A 23,542-nucleotide genomic window follows, 5' to 3' on the forward strand; every position below is an offset into this window, starting at 1 on the left:
CTCTCCAGGCCTCGCCAGCAGCCACAGTAGCCGCTGATCAGCCCCACCTCTCTCTCCCTCCGAGAGGTCAGCAGTTCAGCCCGCTCGCCAGTCTCCACCCATCAGAGCCTGCTGCACGTGCAGTCTGGTGTTTGGTCGAGCCTTTGGTCATTTTGGATGTTTTGGACCCTGGGTTTTTATATATCAGGATCCCTCAGCACCCCTACCTCCTCTTTTCTCTTTCAACTTAATATTCTTTCATTGGAAAGAAGACATGGGAAAAGAATCACAGTGGTTTTATGTTTCTGTGTTTCTTGGGGAAAGGGTGTGAATTGAGAGAGTGTATTTCTGCCCCCATTCTGAATGTGACTTTCAATTGCTCCTTTTGCCCTGGAGGCCATACAGGTCACTGTACAAACTCTGATTTTGGTCTTGACCTGGGGCTTGGGTTCAAATTCTGCTTCTGACCCAGCTGTGTGCCCTGGGCACGTAACTTACTTTCTCTGAGACTGAGTTTCCTCATTTGTAAAATGGGATTGATGGTGCCCAACTCTTGAGGGGTGGTCAGGATGATAGGAGAGGATGCTGGGAAGTTACTTCTCCCATGGTACTGTGGTACCTATTTCGCTTCTTCACCTGTCTTCCTGCAGTTGTGGTACCGACCTTCTCTTGACATTATGGCTGGATGGAACAGATTGCACTAGAGGGACATCAAATGAGCAGTGCCATGACTGTGTCCCAATGAATGGACTGGGACACAGTTGTTTCAGAGTCAGAAGGAGCTTGTTTAAAAATTTTTTTTTAATTGATTTTAGAGAGAGAGGAAGGGAGAGGGATAGAAACATTGATGGCTGCCTCTTGCACATCCCCCACTGGAGACTGAGCTCTTAACTCAGGCATGTGTCCTGACTAGGAATTGAACTAGAGACCTCTTGGTGAATGGGTTGATAGTCAACCACTGAGCCACACTGGTCAGGTGGAAGGAGTTTCTTGCAGAGTGATTCATTGCTGTATGCTCTTCAAATCAGAATGCTTAACAGACCCCGATTTCTAGGGTTCTTCTTTTGTAAGATGCTTTCGCCCTGACTCACCAAATCAGGCTACCCCAGTAGGCAGCGGTCAAATGAACCACGAAGGGGGAAGGAAGACCGGAAAAGTTTGGTTTATGAAAAATACTGTGGTTGAGTGACCAACTTGTCCTGGTTTCCTGGGACTGTCCTGGTTTTGGCTCTAAATATCCTCGGCTCCTAGAGATCCCGAGGTCCTGGGTAAATCGGGATGGTTGGTAATCCTACACTATAGTCAGCAATTTTAGTTATGGGGGAGGTAGTGAGAAACAGGAAGGTTGGTGGTTACATAGGGCTGGAAGTGGGAATGGGGGGGGGGTTCTTTTTAGGGTGGAAATGGAAATGTTCTAAAATTAGGTGATGGTGACGGCTGACAACTCCATAAATATACTAAAATTCATTGACTTGTACTCTTAAAACAGGTGAATGTTATGATATATCTCTATAAAGTTGTTTAAAATTGATTATAAAATTTAATTTTCATAATAAAGCATTTGATTGTGTTGATAGAAAAATAATAATACTTTGTTCACAAAATGAATGTGTGCATTAAGAATTTGAATTGGAAAAGATTTATTAAGATAGACAGTGTTCAGATTTGACAATGACAAGGGAAAGCGTTTTCATGTTCAACTGGTCAAAAGTGTAGATAAGAATGTTGGTGGTATGGACAAACAGTAAAATGAACATATTCCAACTCAGCAGTTTCATTTCTGGAAATTTATCCCAATCAGATAATTGTCAGTGTGCAAAGATGTTCATCATAGATGGCTTATAATAGAAACCATCTAAGTTTTCATCAGTGATGGACTATTTAGGTGACTGATGGCAAATCTATACAATGAAATACTCTTACTATGACAGCAGATCGATGGCAATATACTACATCCACACGCACATCTAGGGTAACCAACATCCCAATTTGCCGGGTATAGTTTCTGTTTTAGTCTGGATCCAGGAAAAGCCCTCAGTCCCAGGTGAATAGAGATAGTTGGTCATCAATAAAACTATAGAAAGGCAACTAACAGGATGTCACCAAAAAGTTAATAGGAGTTGTCTTGGAATGGTGGGATTTCAAGTCAGCTCAGTTTTCTTTGTTAAGATTTTTGGGTATTACTTGCATTTTTTATTAATTACATTTGAGGAAAAAGTAGCATTACAAAAGAACGTGTGCTGACACATTAACAAAATGTAGGCATATTAAATGTCGTTTATTTTATGTGTTTAGATTGCCATTAATGGGGGATGGGTCTATTGTGTATCTACTAGTAAGTACGTCCACACATACACACAAGTCCACACCAGAACCATACAAAACTCCCGACAGTCACGTCTGCTTGTTTCCTCTTGTAACACGTGGGCCTAGCATGGCGCTTGGCATGCAAGATGCTTGTTGAAATGAGAGGAAAACAATTCATCAAAATTGGAATGGAAAGTCAAAGCAATACCTTTAAAATATTTGGTCAAATCAGTGAAGAGGTTACTATCTTACAATGACGCCCATTAGTTTTGCTGTTCTAACTTTTCTTCATGATTAGATAAACTGATTTCTTGCCTATAACATTTGTCATTTTTACTTTTCCTATTATTATTACACAATGAACACTCATTATATAAAAGTTAGAAATTGTCGTCAATCAAAAATAAAAGTCTCTCTAGAGATAGCCCCTATTAATCCCTTACCATACTCCCTATCTCTCTATCATCTATCACCTATCACCTATCTGTATCTACCTGTTTGTCATATCTATCTATCTATCTATCTATCTATCTATCTATCTATCTATCTATCTATCTATCTATCAATCTATCTATCTATCATCTATCTATCTCTATCATCTATCTATCTACCTATTATATCTATCTATCTATCTATCTATCTATCTATCTATCTATCTATCTATCTATCTATCATCTATCTATCTATCTATCTCTATCATCTATCTACCTATTATATCTATCTATCTACCTATCTATCTATCTATCTACCTACCTACCTACCTACCTACCTACCTACCTATCATCTATCATCTACCTATACCTATCAACTATCATCCATCTATTATCTATCATCTATCTATCTATATCATCTATCTCCAGTAGTTAGCATAGGAGCGGGCAAGTAATTGAATAGCACTTGCTTATAGAGTCTAATTTTATCCACTGTGAGGAAGGGAGTGCCACATTTTGGAGGAGGGCCACTTGATACATTGACTTAAATTGTATTTGAGGTCATTATCATCAGGGAAGCAGCAATTCTTAGTTTCCTTCCCTTTGGGGACTATTTCTACAGAAACTACAAAACTCTAAACTCCTAGATGGGGCAGGTAGAGGTCTCGCAAGGATTCTCTTTTAGAAGCTTTATTTACTTATATTGTTTTCCAATAAAAGCGATAGTTGGGACAAAAAGCTCAGAGGTTTACTCTGCCAGGCAGATGTGGGTTCCAATCCTGGTTTTGCCTCGTGACTACTGAATGACCTGGAACAGATCTCTGAGCCCTTCTTCCCTTATCTCTGAACTGAAGGAAGTAAGCTCTGGTTTTCAGGGCTAAGTGCGGTTTCATGATGTACAAACAGGTGTAAAGCTTTCGGACAGTGCCCACCTCAGTCCCTAGCTGCTGAGTCATGGTTCCTATTACCATCTTGCCTTCCCTTTTGTCTAGGCAACAAAAATCTTACCTGAAAACATCAAAATCTATACCATCCATGCATGTTTTAATACACATAAGCCCTTCAATAGGTGATATAACTTGTAAGGTTGAATCTGTTTTGAATTTGGAGATGACTTTGTTTTTGCCGTAACTTGACTTACCTGGGTAGAGACAAGGCAATAATAAAACAGTTTCAAAATATCTTGAGTCTGTGAAACTCCACTCATTTTCACAGAAAGGAAACTTATATTAATAAAATATTACTCCAATTCCTTCAAAATCTACATAAAAATCCTCTATGATGATACAAATGGTCTCAGCTCGCTACTTTTTAAAATACATATGTACTGTATATATATTATTGATTTCAGAGAGAAAGGGAGAGGGAGAGAAAGATAGAAACATCAATGATGAGAGACCATCATTGATTGGCTGCCTCCTGCACACCCCCTACTGGGGATAGAGCCCGAAACCAGGCATGTGCCCTTGACTGGAATCAAACCTTTTAGTCTGCAGGCTGACGTTCTACCCACTGAGCCAAACCAGCTAAGGCTGCACTCACTGCTTTTTTGACCCAAAGCAAACATGGAGCTCAATTATAGACCTGGTGCTGGGTATGCAAATTCCTGCGAGGTGCTCCCACTCGCGGAACCAGAGGATCAGCTGCCCAGAGCTCCTGTGTGGCTCAGGCTGTCCCGTCTACCAGGTGTCCTGCCCTCAGTACAGGCCTCAGGGGCTGCAGCATCTCACCCAAGAGCTCACACTTGCAGAGGAGTCGGCAATGGTGTCTTAAGAGCTTTATTTATTGTTATTGTTTCCCAAATGTAGGCAAAAGTTGGAGGAAAAAGTGCATCCCCAGTGCTGTAATTTACCCATCCTTCCTTCCATCCATCACTTTTCTGTCTGTTATTCTATCTTCCAAGTAATATTTCTTATGCCCCAACCAGGTGGTTCTTCCATGTACTCAGCCAGTTTTTACTCAGAGTGCTATGTGTTTTGGCTGTTGCATTTGTCGAGTGCTGAAGAAATAATGGTGAGAAAAGACAGTCATTGTTCTTAATCTCATGGGACTTAAGTTCAAGAGGGGCAGAGACCGAAACAAAGTAGGCAGATGTATGTATATGCATATTAATGTATATTATGACAGATTTGATAAATGCAGTGAAAGAAAGGCCACAGAGTCATGAGAGCTTGTAACGGTAGTGGGGTAAAGGCGATTTAATCATTCAGGTCACAGGAGTTTTCCCCAAGGAGGTGAAGATTTGCAGAGGTCAAAGAATAAATAAGTTAATTAGAACAAGGAGGGAGGAGTAAGTGGGAAGGTAAAGGGGACAGTGGGACAGTGTGTCCTGTCCTGGGCCAGGGAGCAGGGATTGAAACTCCAGTGGGGCTGGAGCAGAGAGAGGCAGGAGAGGGTGGGAAAGGTAAGGGGAGAGGGGTGGAGACCCAAGAGAGCTTCCTGGGCCATTTTAAGGAGTTCGGGTATAATCCTTAGAGAGTTCAAAATGCAGGGAAAGATTTTCAGCAGGGGCATCGGTCAGCCGAGGGCAAGGACAGGTTGAACCTCAAGGAGTGTCTATGGGTGATTCAGTTGGAGGCTTTGTTGTATCCCAATGAGAGATGCTGAGGCGTGAGCTGAACAGTGTGTTAAAACTGTGGGGACCGATGGAGAAATTTCAAAATCCTAGGCCTGAAAGTATCTTGGGACAGGACATGTGGACAGATGAACTGGCAAGTAAATAACACAAATGGTGTAATGACAGGTGGTGTGGTTGTGGAAGACATTTGAAGCAGGGTTAGAGCTGCTCGGAATGGCTTTTGGGCCTTAACATGGGCTGTGAAAGAGTTGAGGAAGGAGGAACTCAGAGGGCATTTCAGATTGGTGTGAGCAAGTGAACACAGCCTTAGAGAAGGGAGTTTGCATACTTTGTATAGAGGAAGCAGAGGAGGCAAAAGAAAATAAAAACGCTGAGAGCGACGGTACACAGCAGCTGTGACAGCCTTTCCAGATAAAGTGGTTAGTCATGTTTCTTGATTTCATGGCAGCAAACCAGCTCAAACTGGCTCAATGCAAAAATCAATTTGCTGATGTAAATGAAAATTACATATGTAAGTGCCTTCAGGTCAAGCTGGATCCAGGTGCTCAAATAATAGTTCCAACATCTTTTCTGTCTTCACCCCATTGACCATTCCTTTCTTTGAATTGGCTTCATTCCCAGGCTGGCTCCTTCTTCTTGGTAGAGAGATGATGCCAGCTGATCTAGGCCAACCTACTAGTTAGACAACCCAGTGGTAGGACACCCACATACCAACAGATTTTTAGCAAAGGTTGCAGATATCTCTCTTACTTGTCTAGCTGATGTCACATGTCTCCTAGAACCAATCACTGAGGCCAGGAGAGCCAATGCTCTCATCCTGGATCATATATTTTTTCCTTTGGAAGTGGGGATGGAGTCATCGCCCCCTCCCCCAAGTTAAATAGATTGAGAGAAGGGAAGGACATTTCTCCATTGGAAAGTAGAATGCTGTTAAGAGAAGAAGAGAAACTGTAAGCCGAGAAGGTAATTAACAAACAAATAATGCAAGTGTTCATAATATCACAAGATGTTAAAATGGGTAATGTATTGAACTTGGGAGGAATGCCTTCATGTTAAGAGATTCCCTCTTGATGCATTGTGCTAATATTGTGAGATTTATGCAAGTTTCATATTAAAGACACAAAGAAGCCATCTTTTATGGAACAACCAAATCTGAACTTTGTCCTTGAGGTTGGTGGTTCCTAGAAGCTGGAGAATCTTCAAATATCTGACTCTCCCTAGGACTGGGGTCAAACACTAGGCTTAGACCTACGCTCTCTGTTCCTAAGCAAGTTGGCATTAGTTTGTTCACCCGATGTTTTATTTCAAAAAGCATGAAAGTTGTCATAGGGAATTGAGTCATACCTAGAAGGTGAAATAGAACTTGAGTCATTCTATTCTATTTTTCTAGTCAAGGGAGATTGATGTGAGTTTTTGATCATAATTCAAGTAAGATATGTCCTTGACAATGTTCAAGAGAACTATCTAATTTAGAGCCCTTATTCTGCCATAAGTTATTTTTTCATATTCATCTCTGAATTCTTTCATCTTTTTAGCAAAAAAGTTTTAAAAAATTTTAATTTTATGTTCTTTTCATTTTATCTTGATTAAACTTTGAAAGGCCTTTCTGAAGATCTTATTCTGGCTGATAATTAATTTTAAGGTATTCTTTCCTGGCTCATAATAGCCTTTGTTATTGTATAATTAAAAACAAAATTAAAATATTTCTGCCACTCAGTTTTGTGAAGCCTATAATCTGGCTCCAAGTGACGATCGGGATGCCACATCCGATGCAGAGCATGAAGCCTTCGCTCTCTTGCAGTGAAATTAAAACCCCAATAAGAAGAAACAAAGTAGATATTAAACCACTGCACAGGAATGATGAAATTTGATTGTGAGTGAATTTCCCCCACCATGCAACACTCTTACCTTTTTTTTTTTTTTTTCAGGATAAAGGGTATCTGACTTATATTATCTTAACCTGACACAACACTCACTACCCTCTTTGGCTTGCAGGTACCTACTGAAGTGTCCAGCCTCAGGCAAAGGTGAAGGACAGGGTAGGGAATGAGGGAAGAGGGGCCACTTTCTGGGCCCCTACTCTCTGCCTTCCAGAGGTTGTGGTAGGCGGATGTTCAAAGATGCCCATGTCCAGGTTATTTAATCTGGTAGGAATCCAGGTACTTCTGCTAAGAGAAGGTGCAGGTGTAATTAAAATCCCCCTTTTTGATATGATATGAAGACTATTGAGTGTTGGCCAAAGGGGAGCCCTTTAAAATGAGAGCATTTTTATTGGCTGGTGGGAGAATGGGAAGTAGGAGTTACTCAGGAGTCTTGGAGGAGTCAAAGCATCAGGACAATCCTGTGTCGAAGATGGAGAGGCCGAGTACAAGGACCAGAGAGCACTACCTGAATGCGGAGAGTAGCTTCCTCCAACAGTCAGCAAGGAGCTGGGACCTCAGTCCTTAAATGACAAGGAACAAGTTGAGCCCCAATTCAGCCAACCAGCTGAGTGAGCCTGGAAGCTGCTTCTCCCCATAAGAGGGCAACCCACCAACACCTGGGAGACCTGAGCAGAGAACCTAGCCAAGCCTGTTCAGACTTCTGACCTCCAGACCTGCAAAACGGAGACAAAAGTGGGTGTCATCTTAAGCAGCTAAGCCTGTGGCAATTTGTTACACAGGACAGAAAACTCATTCCTGTTTAAAAGACAGATACATAAGGTCACATAGGAATAACTGGACACTGAAGCTTGCACGTAGGTCTCTCAGACTTCAAGGTCAGCCTCTGTGTGGTGCCTGTGTGACTGAGTTGTTCAAAGTATGAGAAACCGGATAAAATTGATGTCACAGTCTCAGTACTTGTTTAGCAACAGCTTTAAAAATGTATTGTTTTGAACAAGGATAAAAGAAAAATCAAAACCTATAGTACTCTGTTCAAGTAACCTATCTCCCTTGCTTCTCTCTAAATATTTTAGTGGCACTTTACAGGGAGATGAAGAGCAGAGGCGTGGGAAAAAGAAAATGTGAACTCTGGTATGCAAGTTCTGTGGCGATCCGTCTAATTCTTTTATGTCCCAAGGAAGAATGTTCACCAAGTGATGAACACAAGAGAGGGAGACATTCAACAGCGTCTGGTCACAACTAAGGGGGGTGAGGCTGGCATCTAGTGGGGGGAGACCAGGGAAGCTGCTCATCACCACTAGAGACACAAGACAGCACCCCTCCCCCAGCACACATAAAACTGAGGTTGGACATCGTAAATGGTAGGATCCTTGCTGCTAAGTGGGATGGATTTCTTTTACCTACTTCCCTGGCATAGTCCTTCTGGTTCTCACAGTTTCCAAGCTCTTGATGAACAGTTAATCACCTGCCTTAGTTTCAGTCTTTGAAATCCACCTGATGTCTGAGCTCCTGTCCATTTACTAGGGCAGTTGACCCACTCCCAACCTGGATGCTCATAGCAGCTAACACAGTATGAGCACCAGCTCTGTGCCAGACTGTGCTGAGCCACTGATACTATCTTCTCCTTGTGTCCTCAGGATGATTCTGCAGTACAAATTCTTTTGTCCCCTTTCTCAGGAGAGGAAAGTTGAAGACCAGAGAGTGTAGGTAGTATGCCTAAGATCTTAAAGTGTGAGAATGGCAGGGCTGCATCCTAACTCCGAACCTCATAATTCTAGTAACAGTGCTGTATGCCTTCCTCTTTGCCCATTGTGACCATTCTTACTGCAACTTTTAGTTTGAGAAAATGCCCTAATGTTTTTGCCTTTGATTCTCTTCCTGTTAACATGACTCATATTCATGACTTTTCTTCCATTATTTCTAACCTGCTGCCATTGACTCTTTATCATATCTCTGACATATTTTGTCACCTCCTTATCCTATATAATAAAAGCCTAATATGCAAATCAACCAAATGGTGGAATGACTGGTTGCTATGATGTGCACTGACCACCAGGGGGCAGACGCTCAATGCAGGAGCTGCCCCCAGCCCGCAGGCCCAAGGCCGGCCAATGCAGGTACCAACAGGGCCCCCCCCCCCCCAATCATCCCACCGGTCACTCTGCAGAGGGAGGCAACCGGCGGTGGGAGAAGAGCGGGTGGCGCCAGGCCAGCCAAGGTGGGTGCCAGTGGGGTCACCCTGATTGCCCCGCCGGTCACCCCACAGATTGGCCCTGATTGCCAGTCAGGCCTAGCAGACCCTACCTGTGCATGAATTTCATGCACTGGGCCTCTAGTCTAATATAATACAGGGCCAACCAGGCAAGATAAAATGGAAAACTGGGGAAACTGATGCAGTACATAGAAACATCTTTTGAAAATATACATTGGTTGTGACACACCATCTTCCATAAACCCTGGGTGGCTTCCCATTTCTTAGAATTAAGTCCAATACCTTGAATGTGACCCACCAAGCCCTGCACAATCTTGTCCATACCCTTCACTCTCTTCATTAGGATAGGCCAGGCTGAAGAAATACATAGGTTAAAAAATATATAATGATTCAAACACAATGGAGGTTTATTTCTCACTCACAGAGCAGCTCAAACAAACATTACAGGTGGCTCATAGTCCTCCTGTGGAATCCAGGCTCCTTTCATCCTTTGGTTCCTCTCTCCCCTGGAACCTCATTGCCACCTTCGTCCTGTAGGCCCAAAGGGAAAGAGAATAGAGGATGGACACCTGCTCTTTTAGAATCAGGCGTGCCTCACTTCCTTCACATTCCATTGGCTGGACCTGTTACACAGCCACACTCAGCTGCAAGGGAAGCTGGGAAATGTAGTGTGACTGTCTTTCTAACTCAATCTATCATCACTTTATCTTCTCTCCAAGTGCTACAGCAGTGCTGTCCCAACTATTGATACCGAATTTTTGGACTGGAACCCGGATTCTTTGTCCGCCGGAATCGAAGAATGAATCCAAGGACAGAAAAGTATAGCAAAGGTGGAGATTTATTGAAGAACAAGTACAGACTCCCACATGGGGAGGGGGAAAAGTCCCACTGGGTTCTTCTTCCCAATGGCTTATAAAGGCTACAGATCCCGGTGCCTGCTATCCCCTCTGACTGGTCACTATTCCCCTTCCAGTTGGTTACTATAGTAACTTCTGGGCTCAAAGGTCGAACCTCACATGGGACATGTGAGGTTCTTCCCCCCTCCTGCCTTCCAAATGAAGGGCTTCCTTCTCTTTATTTTGTAAATGTGACCTTTCTTGACTACTTCCAATTCCTTTGTCTTATGGAAATATACTTGTTGCTGCCTCCTTGTCTTATGGAAATGTAACTGCACCTGGCTTCCTTGTGTTATGGAAATGTACCTTCTCCCAGTCTGCAGCCCCGTGCTTTTCCCATGGACCCCAATTCTAAAAGAATCCCTAAGCTTGCCTATGTCCACCTAAAATTCCTGCTTCACTATCTTTAAGGCACCGTGCTTATTTTTTCACAGAGCCTTTGCACGAACTTCCTGGAGACACGTAGTCAGAGCCCATTCCCCCATCCAGTTTACTCTCACCCTGTTTTCAGCTCTGGGCCCATGTCTCACTTCCCCAGGGAAGACTTCCCCGGTGATTCCCCCAGACACACTCCATCACCCAGACTCCTCTTTGTCACCTGCTCTCACAGAACCACGCTCATTTCTTTGATACCACTTATCTCCATTTAAAACAAAGCCCTCATTTGTGTGATGGTTTTCATTAATGTCAACTTACCCATTAGACCTTAAGTTCCAAAACAGAGGGGCATTGCCAGCTTTTATTTGTCAAATAAAAATTTAAAAAAAGGAGTTCGAATCCCATCTATCGGTTCAAGCAACGTTTCTTCCATCACATTGAATCCTGGGACTGCAGTTATAAATTAAGTCACTGGGTGACTCAGGAGTTAAGTGAGAAGTGGAGTTGTGAATCTCAACATATAAAGTGGATTTCATTTCATAGACTTCTCTCATTTTATTCCTTTGCTCCCTTCCTATTTATTTATTCATCAAACACAAACCGAGTCTGCATCGGCCATTATACAGGGTCCTGAGAGTAAGTAAATACAAGGCCACATTTTCTGTCCTCAAGGAATTCTGAAAAGCAAAGGAAATTGACACATACTCTACCAACTAGACAATGGTATTATTCTCACTATAATAGAGGTATGAATGGAAGGTAGAGTTTCAAGCCTGGATGGTAGAAAAATGATTGTTTCTAGAACAAATACTTCAAATCATCTTTGCCCACAGGCTATAAGTGCAAAAACAAAACAAAACAAAACAAACAAAAAAAGAAGGATAATTATCTTATGTTGGCCTAGAGCTTTGTATTTTGCAGAATGCTTTTAGAGATGTCACCTCCTTTCATTCTCCAACAAACACAAGGCCAGGTAGGACAGGTATTACTGGCAATGTTTCAGTGACAAAGAGAAATTCTGGCAAGTGATGAGCTTTGCTAAGAAGTTCAAGTTGCTCATGGGGAATTTGGGGGAAGGGGTGGTCCCTGAGGAGGGACCAGGGTGGCCAGGCTGACGGGACACTTCCAGGTGTTCAGAGCAATGGTTATTTATCAACTGGTGTAGATATATTTCAACATTTTAATAACTGGCTGGATGTCCTGGCTTGCATACTGATAGAACAAAACAGAAGCTCTAAACAAACCCCCTTTCCCAGTACTGGGAGCAAAAGTCTTAAACTGTTCCACAAACCCCCTTTTTCCAGTACTGGGAACAAAGGCCTTAAACTGTTCCAGGAAACAGCTCTGAGCAACAGGTGCTAACAATTAAGAAAAATAAGAAGTAAGATTATCAGATAAGAACAACTGACTAAGTCAGGAGGTCTATTGTAAAATTTACTGTAAACAAGCCCAGGTCCACTTTGGAAAATTCCCCGAATTACATTGTACCCCACCCCAGGCTATAGTTTTCCCTTTATAAGCGTGTAAGATTCTACATTCGGGGCCCAACTCCTCTGCTCCTGCGTGAGTCACGAGTTGAGCCCCAGCGCGCTGGAATAAAAGCCTCTTGCGGTTTGCATCAAGTGACGCCTCCTGTGGCTGATTGGGGTTGCCGCCGATTCCTGGGACAGAGTAAGGGTCTCCTTTTGGGGGTCTTACAATACCAGCTAACCACCCATCCAACTTCCAAATTCTGTTAGGTTACTAACTCTGCTGCCTCACTCCATATGTTTTATTAACTTTCTTAAAGAATACCTTTTTAGACTTAAAAGTTATAAATAGGTACGGTATAAAACATCAACAGTACACCAAATATAAAAGGGAAGCGAATGCTTCTCTGCCTCTCCCGAAAGCCAGGCCCCAGTCCCCGCCCCAGAGGGAATGACAGCATCTGTGTGTGTTGTACAGACAGCATAAAACCTCTACACTGGCAGACACAAACGGAGTATAGTGGTCTCGGGGGTCTGCCACTTGCATTTTGTTTTGCTTACTGTATCTGGATGGTTTCCTGTGTCATAATGCATAGATTACCTTGTTCTTTCTCACAGCTGTAGAGTATTATCTTGTAGGGGCTACTTATTTAATCATATCTTCTATAATCAATATGTGACATATATTACATAATATACACAATTTAATGTATATTATGAATTTAAACTATTATAGAATATATATTCATAAACAAATGCACAAATAATTTATATGTTCACGAATCCAGGTTATTTATTTATTTATAAATAAATCTATTTAATTAGGGATGGGAAAACTAGAGCCCAAGGGCCAAATCCAGCCTACCACCTGGTTTTGTGAATAAAGTGTTATGGGGATCACAGACTCGTTTATTCATTTATGTAACGTCAGAGTTCAGTGAAAAGCCTAAAAGTTTGTAACCAGACAATCATGGGTCTGGGCTGCCTGTCACTACTTGAGCCAATTAAGCAGAGACAGGGTTGAATCATATGCATATCTGTTCCAATACTGCCGCAGTATGGGAGAGCAGCAGGTCATCCACAAAGATCTGCTCTGCCCCCCACCACAAGCCAGCTGCCTATAGTGGGTAGAAGGACCAAGATTACCTGGGAAAGTAGGCAAAGGTATGCCAAATGCTTAGTTTACAGGTCTGGAGATTTGCAAAGGCCTGCAGGTATGCAAAGGCTGAGGGTCTTCAAAGGGCTAGTGCTATGCAAAGGGCTGGAGGCTCTGGTTTTCGCAACAAGGTTGTTAATCTTTCCATGATGATAGAAACAGAGTTAGTTCCAGATGGGGAGGATATAGGCTGCATTTCCAGGTGAGCTCCCAGGTCCCTCATGCATTCTTTAATTAGAATAAAACAATCACAGTTAACAGAGCATGATTGATATTTCTTACAATTATAGCTGGTCCCCAGTATTTCTGCCCCTAACAGTTTCATAGATAGCCTAAAGTATTTATGGTATGGCCTTTAACAGCAAAAGTTTGGCAGCCACTGGTTTATTTATTGAATTATTGAAACTGTCTGTTTGGATTAAATAAAGCTTGTATGAACCCATACAAGGTTTAACTGTTTTCTTACTGGGGGCATTTGGATTGTTTGCTGTGTAATGTTGCAACAAATGTCCTCGAACATAAGATTTTTGGGGAAGAAAAGGGTTTGTGTCTATAAGATGAATACTTGGCAGTAGAAATGCTGGAACCATCATTATGTGCTTTTTACATTTTTACAGAAGTTGCTGAGTTTTCCATCCAAGAGCTTACACTCACATGAAAGGATTTGAAAGTATCTGTTTATTCTTAGGCTCACCAAGCACTCTGTGTTGATCTTTATTTTCTTTAAAATTAAGATTGTGGGTGAATGTCTTCATGTATGTTCAAAGGTCATATTGTCCCTCCTGTAAGCAACATGTGCAAGCTTCTTCTCACTTTTATAAATTGGGATGATGATTTTTAAAATTGTATTCTTTTTTTTTTCCAGTGGGAATGTTAGTATTTTGTCATACGGATTTTAAATACTTTCAATCTGTTAATCATTTGTCTTTTTATAATAAAAGCAAAAAAAAAAGGAAATAGTCATACTTATGATCCATTGTCCCTCTTTTAAGATAAAGATCTTGCTTAGAAAATAAGATAAAAAAAACCCCAACCACCTCCCATGTTTTCTTCTAACACTTTTAAGGTTTCATTTCTTACTGTTAATATCACTGGCCCATTTGAAATAATTCTTGATGAAATAAATGATATAGAGATTTAATTCTCATATTTGTTGGCATATAATTGTTGGCTTTTATTTCATATTTAGAAAACTTTGCAGGTGTCCCAAATCCACTCATTGAATAATCCACCTTTCCCCACTGATTTAAAATGCAAACACTATCATACATTAAATCACCATCTGTATTTGTGTCTATTTTTTTTTCCCCATTCAGTTTTGTTCCATTAATCTCTCTCTCCATTCCTGTGTCAGGATTGTGCTAAGCAATTTACATTAATTATCTCATTAAGTTACTCTAACTTCATCATGTTTTATCTTTCAAGGCTAATCCCACCACCTACTTACTCTGCCTTGTCAGGGTTTTTCTGGTCATTTTCTTACCGTTATTTTTCCCTGAGACCTTGAGTAGCTTGTTTCCTACTTCAAAAAATCTCAACCAATCAATGAAATTCACTTCTGGAATTTTAAAAGGAATCACATTACATTCAAACTTTAACTTTGGAAGATTTAACTTTAAAAAAATAAGATTAAGTCATCTTAGAAAAGAGTGACAAATATCTTTTCATTTATTAATACTTTCTGTATTGTAAAAGTTATGTCTTATAGGTTTTCAAAGATTGCATGTATTTCTTACTAAATTTATTTGCTGGTATCAAAACATCCTTTTCTCTTGCTTAAGAAATGAAATCTATTCTTTCTTTGTACTTTCTAGCTGCTTTCATTTATATATATATTATATCTCTACACAAAATCATTATTAAGCTATTCACTATTTCTAAAATAATGAATACCAAGTTCAATCAAGTATCTTTTTATAATGTTTAGAAAACCATTGGCTTTGTGGCCAATGACCACCTAGTAGGGTAAATATGTCAATAGGTTATGAATCTAATTTGGGCATGGTGAATTATTCTTTTAATATGCTATTTTTTTGGTGTTGTTAATATTTTATTTTAAACTTTTGTATTAATATTTATTGGTCAGAGGTTAGTATCAATAGTGTCAGGGCATGACACCAAATGCTTTCAGATGAGTGTTGTTTTTCCTCTGTATGTACTAGAACAGTACGAACAGGTTTGGAGTTATCTGTTCATTGATTGTTCATAGAATTCACCTGTGACAGTCTTAGGCTTTAAGTACTCCAGTTGGTGGGGGGAGGAGGGCAATGGGAACATCTTGGGTTGTATTCCGTAAAGCAGAACCTGAGATTGTTGTGAAGGTAATTTACTGAGGCAGTGCACCCACAAGAAGGGAAATGAGGAAGGCAAGAAAGGGCAGGGAAGGACTTCAACAAGTCCTCATCCTGATCCCATGCAGAGTTCTATAGCGTGACTAGCATCACACAGTTAGTCCTCCTGTGACTAGGAGGCTGGGCATGGAATTCTCTGAAAAACGGAACAGCTGTGAGCTGTGAGCCATCACTCCCAGCCTCTGGAGGACGGACAGATGTCCTGGGGTGGAGGTCTTTGGTGGAGCACTAAGGACTTCCACTGAAAGGTAAGATGCTCTTTTGTGAAGGCAATTCGGGGTGGCAGCCTAGGTCTGTGCCCAGTCAAACCTGCATTCTGACCCATAAGTGTACAAGTTATAATTAAGCTAGCCTTGCAAAACCCATTTTCCTGAATGCTTATTTTAACAGGAGCTATAAACCATACACAGTCAGACAATGGGGTCTGACTGCTGGTGCCCGATGGGGTCTTGGTCGCTATCTCACTCCCCCCTCCCCCTTACAAGGGTCACAGGGGCTGAAAAAGCCCTAGAAAAGTCCAGAAGCCTGGTCCATGTTTGGGAGACAAAGAAACTAGGGGGATAAAAGGGAAAGCCCTGCCAAATTTGGTGTTCAGTTTTGGGAACTGATTCCCCTGAGTCACAGCACTGGTGCTCCTGCAATTAAAGTGCATATTCTGAATCATCCAAGTGCCTATTGTGTGTCTTCCTGCCACCTGGTAACTTCTGTAACACTGACACTGGGCTGCTTAGATTCACTCTCTTCCCAAGGCCAGTGTTTCCTATCACAGGATTTGAAGCATGTTCAACCAAATCCCTCCCAACAAATCTTACTCTCTGTACTAATGATTATCACTTATTATTCTACTTCATTAAAAATTACTTTAAGAAAAACATAGTTGGAGGGAATCACAATACCAAATATCAAGCTATATTACAAAGCCATGGTTCTCAAAACTGCCTAGTACTGGCACAAGAGCAGACATATAGAACAATGGAACAGAACAGAGAACCCAAAAATTGACCCAAGCCATTATGCTAAATTAATATTTGACAAAGAAAGCAGGAACATACAATGGAGTCAAGACAGTCTCTTTAATAAATGGTGCTGGGAAAATTGGTCTGATACATGCAAAAAAATGAAACTAGACCACCAACTTACACCATATGAAAAAATAAACTCAAAATGGTTAAAAGATGGGAAACCATAAAAATCTTAGAAGACTCCATAGGCACCAAAATAGCAGACATTTGTTGTAGCAATATTTTTACCAATACAGCTCCTAGGGCAATAAAAACTAAGGAGAAAGTAAACAAATGGGACTATATCAAAATAAGAAGTTTCTTCACAGCAAAAGAAACCATAAAGAAAACAACAACAAAGCCCACTGCATGGGAGAACATATTTGCCAATGCTATCTCAGATCAGGATTTAATCTCCAAAATTTACAGGAAACTCATACAACTTATCAAAAGGAAGATAAACAATCCAATCAAAAAAGGGGCAAAGGACCTAAATAGACACTTTTCAAAAGAGGACATACAGAAGGCCCAGAGACATATGAAAACATGCTCAAAGTCACTAATCATCCGAGAGATGCAAATCAAAACAACAATGAGATACCATCTCACACCTGTCAGAATGGCTATCATCAACAAATCAACAAAAGACAAGTGCTGGCAAGGATGTGGAGAAAAAGGAACCCTTGTGCACTGCTAGTGGGAATGCAGACTGGTGCATCCACTGTGGAAAACAGTATGGAGTTTCCTCAAAAAATTAAAAATGGAACTCCTATTTAACCCAGTAATCCCACTTCTAGGAATATATCCCAAGAAACCAGAAACACCAATCAGAGAGGATATATGCATCCCTATGTTTATAGCAGCACAATTTACAATAGCTAAGATTTGGAAACAGCTTAAGTGCCCATCAGCAGATGAGTGGATTAAAAAACTGTGGTACATCTATACAATGGATACTATGCCACTATAAAAAAGAAGGAACTCTTACCATTTGCCACAGCATGGATGGAACTGGAGAGCATTATGCTAAGCAAAATAAATCAGTAGGAGAAAGATAAATATCACATGATCTCACTCATATCCTATATAATAGAAGGCTAATATGCAAATTGACCAAATGGCAGAATGACCAGTCGCTATGATGCGTACTGACCACCAGAGAGCAGACAGTCAATGCAGGAGCTGCCCCCTGGTGGTCAGTGCACTCCCACAGAGGGAGCGCTGCTCAGCCAAAACCTGGGCTCATGGCTGGTGAGTGCAGCAGTGGTGGTGGGAGCGTCTCCTGCCTCCATGGCAGCACTAAGGATGTCCAACTGACCACTTAGGCTGGTGGGTGGGAGGGAAGCTGGCCTTAGTGGTCAGTCGGACATCCCACAAGGGCTCCTGGACTGCGAGAGGGTGCAGGCTGGGCTCAGGGACCACCCAAGTGCATGAATTTCATGCACTGGGCCTCTAGTGTGGGATATAATGATCAACATAAACTGATGAACAAAAATTGATCCAGAGACAAGGTAACACTGAACAGACCGTCCAACCTCAGACAGAAGGCAGGGGATGGGGCGGGGGTGGGGGTGGGGTTAGAGAACAACCAAAGAACTTGTATGCATGCATATTAGCATAACCAATGGACACAGACACTGGGCTGGTGGGGCTTGTTCTGGGGGGATAGGAGTGGGGAGGGGTCAATTGGGGAAAAAGGAGGCATCCTATCTAATAATAGACAAATATGCAAATTGACCATACCTCAGACACACCCACAAGCCATGCCCACAAGCCACGCCCACCATCCAATCAGAGCAAGTATGCAAATTAACCCAAACCAAGATGGCTACAGCCACAGAGAGCAAGGTTTCCTAGGTAACAGAGGAAGCCAAGCTTTCCGCCTGCCCTGGCCAGGCCTAAGCCTCCACTCAAGCTACAAAGTTTCAATTATAGAAGGTAAACAAATTCAAACAAATGGCGGCAGAATGGAGCTTGAGAGAGCAGGCCAGGGTTGCCGCCGGCAACAGGGGAAGCAAAGCTTTCCGCACACCCTGGCGGGGCCCACCCGCTTAAGGCAACAAAGTTTCAATTATAAACCCAACACAAATGGCTGCCGGCCTCAGCCTCGGAGGGAGCCCCAGGCTTGGCTCCGCTCCAGGCTACAAAGTTTCAATTGTAGAAGGAAAATAAATTCCAGATACCAGGGCCTCCCCTTGGGTTGCCAGGAGGCGTGGCCGGCCTGCAAACCACCACAGGCCCCTCGCTCAGGCCGCCCCACACCCCAAGGGAACCCCTGCCTGATCCAGGGGGACGCCCTTCAGGGCAAACCAGCTGGCCCCCAACCCTGTACCAGGCCTCTATCCTATCTAATAAAAGAGTAATATGCAGATTGATCATCACTGCAACACACAATATAGCTGCCCCCATGTGGTCAAAGATCCTGCCCCCATGTGGACACAAGATGGCCACCACAAGATGGCCAGCAGGAGAGGGCAGTTGGGAGGCACCCGGCCTGCAAGGGAGGGCAGTTGGGAGGCATCCTGCCTGCAAGGGAGGGCAGTTGAGAGGGACCAAGCCTGCAAGGGATGGCAGTTGGAGGTGATCAACCCTGCAGGAGAGGGCAGTTAGGGGTGACCAGGCCGGCAGAGGAGGGAAGTTGGGGGCAAACAGGCTGGTAGCACAGTGGTTAGGGGGTGATCAGGCTGGCAGGCAGAAGCGGTTAGGGGCAATCAGGAAGGCAGGCAGGTGATCAGTTGGGAGCCAGCAGTCCTGGATTGTGAGAGGGATGTCCGACTGCCTGTTTAGGCCCGATCCCGGTGAGATCGGGCCTAAACGGGCAGTCGGACATCCCTCCAGGGGTCCCATATTGGAGAGGGTACAGGCTGGGCTGAGGGACAACCCCCCTTCGTGCACGAATTTCGTGCACCGGGCTTCTAGTATGTAATACTTTAAACAATAATTAAAAAAAAAAAACTCTCAGAAAAGTAGAAATAGAAGGGAATTTCCTCAACTTGATAAAAACATCTACCAAAAACCCTACAGCTAGCATTACATTTAATAATGAAAGACTGAATTCTTTCTTCCTAAGATTGGAAACAAGTCAAGGATGTCTGCTTGTAGCACTCCTAGTCAACATAGTATTGGAAGAACTGGCCAGCACAATAAGGCAAGAAAATAACATAAAAGGCATACAAATTGGACAAAAAAGAAATAAAACTCTGCCTTTGTGCAGATGGCATGATAGTCTATGTAAAAAAATCTCAAGAAATGGGATTTACAAAAGTTTTTTTTTTTTAACAAAAACTCCTAGAAAGAATACATATGTTCAGCGAAGTTATCGGATATACAATAAACACTCAAAAATCAATTGTATTTCTCTACAGTTGTAGTAAACACATGGAAACTGAGATTAAAAATACAATGCAAAAAAAACAAACAAACAAAAGAATTACTTTAAGACACAGGGATATTTGCTCTAAAAAGGATTAGTGTTCAGAGTAAAATGCAAAAATATCTCTTTACCTCTCTGCTCTTTACCATCCTTCCCTCTCTTCCCCATCTCACACTGTCCTAGAAATAGCCACTGTTAACAGGTTGTGTGTGTGCGTGCATGTACCGAGTATGTGTATATATGTTAGTACACATAAATACTCATAGATGTATATATAATACTTACACATATATTGCTAATATTTGCATAACCACTTATTTCTTAGGAGAGCTAGGAAGTGGATTTAAAGAGAGGACAGTGGCTCGGTCACTGTCACTTTGCCCATGTGGCCTTCCCTCCAGGGAGCAGTGATGAACTTTTTCGCTGAGGCTCACATGAGTTTGGAATGTTTGGAAAGAAACTGTGAATTTATTAAGACCAGGTTGTGAAGCCTAGGACATTCAGAAAAGGAGCTAAGAGGCTTGGATGAAAAGCAAATCTCTCAGGTCTCAGTGGCTTAAACGGTCTTTTCTAACTTTAGAAACATCATGAGGGTTTATTCATATGGTCCTCATTTTTCTGTGTTAATCTAGTGAGCATTTTCTCCTGGGTTAGGAATTAGGCAACCTGCTTTCTGAGCATGTTCCCGGTGTCACCTTGGGTAGGTTACTTCACAATAGTTCTGCATCCCAGTTTCCTCACCTGTCATTTGAGATTAATAATATGCACCTTACCCAGTTGCTGTAGGTTTAAATGAGGTGATGTTTACCGAGCACTTGGCATAGTGCCTACCAGGTAATAAGCACTCAGTGAATTATCGTTGGTTTATTACATGTATATTTTTCTATCCTCCCAACAGCCCAGGGATAACTTTATATTTCACCCAAGATCTTTCCTTGGACATTAAAGGAGGCTCCTTGGTTTACATAGACTAATAATAACTCATCTTACCCAAACATAAAATAGAAGAAAAAATACTCCAGGGCCCCAGTAGTGTGCCTGTAGACCACCCAGGTCTTGGTGAAGCCACTTGGTCTTGTAAATGAATAACTCAGAATAGCCAGCAAGCGCCTTGAACTGTTCCTGCCCTCTGGGTATGAGAAAGATGGCTATTGATGGAAAAATCACACACCAAAATGGCCAAGGAAAAATCGCCACCAACTGTTGGCCAACCAGTTCCTGGATTAAAAAACAAGCAAGCAAAGAAAGAAAAAAAACAGCTAAAGAGTAATTAAAAGTTTTCCCTTTGTCCACTTTATCACCCCTCTTTGTGATGGGGAGTGGGGTGGGGAGCTGGGGGTGCAGGGGTTAATTTTCTTTTCAGCCTGTCCCCTCCGTGTGCTCCTTTGAGCATGGTGGCATGCTTGCAGGGAAGGGACTAATTGTGGGAGCTGATGCCCTTGGCACCCAATTCCAGCTTCTGCCAATAAGCAGATGCATCTTTTGAGGGTGAGGCTTTGAAGAGTTCATTTTTCATTTCACGTTTGTTGATTGCCTGTGTGCTCCTTGGAGAGAAGGCAGCAAGAGGTCCTTGCAGAGGAAACCCTCAGGGAAAGGTAGGATGAGGGGCAAGCCCTCTGGGAAACGGGTAAGTGCAGTAGGTTCCCTCCTTCTGGTTGCTATGAAGAGAGAGCCACACAAGTGCCTTCCGTGCCTCTTGGTGACTGTGTCACTTGGAGGGACCCCCAATGTGTGCCAGTTGCCACTCACAAAGGCTTCGCATAGAGCAGGTGGTCTTGACTCGAATTCCAATCCAGCCTCCATTCTTTCTGGCTTCTGAACCCCTAGAGGATCCTTTGATGTGTGTGCGTTTCCCAGCTTGGAGATTTTGCTGGCAAAGGCATGGTTGGTGGGAGGGAGGCACCGGCCCTCTGGCGAGCTGGCGGGGAATAGGGTAATGTACTCAGCACCCGCAGAGCCAAAGTCACTTGAAAGAGACAATGGTGGTCTCTCTAGATGAAGTTGGCAAGGAGATGAAAAGGACACAGCGCCTCAATCTTGGCCACAATGCTTGGTGTCAGCGGATGGTCCCAGGAGACATGTAATCAGGCTCCAGTCTTAGAGATGGAAATGTCTGTCTCATCCACGTGGAGGCAGACTGAAAGGATACAGGAGCTGGGTAGGTGTATCTTTTGCTTTTCTGCTTTCAACAAACTACACCTTACCATGCCAGAGGACCCACTAAGATTGTTCCTATATCATAGATTTTTCTTCTTTGTAGTTGCATGAATTTACCTCCAATGGTAGTAAAGTTAGATTGTACACTGGAGGGCCATGAGGAAGGGAAGAATAGGAGAGAAACGCACGTGACAGACTGCTACGGTCTGCACGTTCCTGTCCCTCCACCTCCAACTCCATTTGTTGAAATACTAATGCCCGATGTGATGGTATATTTTTAAAATTTATTTACCTTTATTGTTGAGGGTATTATAGATGTTGCCTGTCACAATAATCTGTGACAGTGTGCTTTGAGACCATGTAATATTCTGCTCCTCAGCATTCTTTTGTCCCCTACTTTTTATTATTATTTTTTAAATTGAGATGTAAATCCACAGGCCATAAAATTCACCCTTTAACATGTACAGCTCAATGTTGTTATTATATTCACAAAGCTGTGTAATCATCATTGCTATCTAACTCTAGAATGTTTTTATCACCCCAAAAAGAAACCTGTACCCCCATTGGCAGTCACTCTCTCTGACTCCTTCCCCACAGATCCCGGCAACCACTAATCTACTTACGGTTTCTATGGGTTTGCCTATCCTGTTGCCTACAAATTTTAGCATCCATTCGGAATGCTTGCCGGTGACAATTTTTACTGTGGTGTCTGCCCATTGGTGGTATTTCTAAGCCTTACACTTGAAGGGTAGACGTTATAATGACCCATCCAAAGGGATTAAATTAATACCTACTATTATTACATGACTTGTCTGCTCAGACAGTCCTGGTGCCACCTGACATTTATCATTTGTCTCAGAAGAAAGCATCCTGCTCAGATGGTACATTATATGGTGACAGTTATCTGCCACCCGGTTATTTATGATAATGTTGAGCAGGGTAAATCCACTTCTGAGACCCTATGTGGGTGTTGCACATAGAATGATTTGCAGGGGGCCTATTCCCTTTTCTCAGGTTGAATAGGAATTGTTGCTGCCCCGAAACACTCTCTTACCTAATCAGGAAGCAGAGTGCTCTTTGTATTTCCGTGTGTGTGTGTGTGTGTGTGTGTGTGTGTGTGTGTGTGTATGACATTAAGGTGTATATTTTATTTTATTTTATTTTATTTTATTTTATTTTATTTTATTTTATTTTATTTTATTTTATTGATTAAGGTATTACATATGTGTCCTTATCTCCCCATTGTTTCCCCCCCCCACACTCATGCCCTCACCCCCCTGTTGTCTGTGTCCATTGGTTAGGCTTATATGGATGCATACAAGTCCTTTGGTTGATCTCTCCCCCTTACCCCCACCCTCCCCTACATTCCCT

This window comes from Cnephaeus nilssonii (genome assembly GCF_951640355.1).
Source record: "Cnephaeus nilssonii genome assembly, chromosome: 11".
NCBI classification, from domain to species: domain Eukaryota; kingdom Metazoa; phylum Chordata; class Mammalia; order Chiroptera; family Vespertilionidae; genus Cnephaeus; species Cnephaeus nilssonii.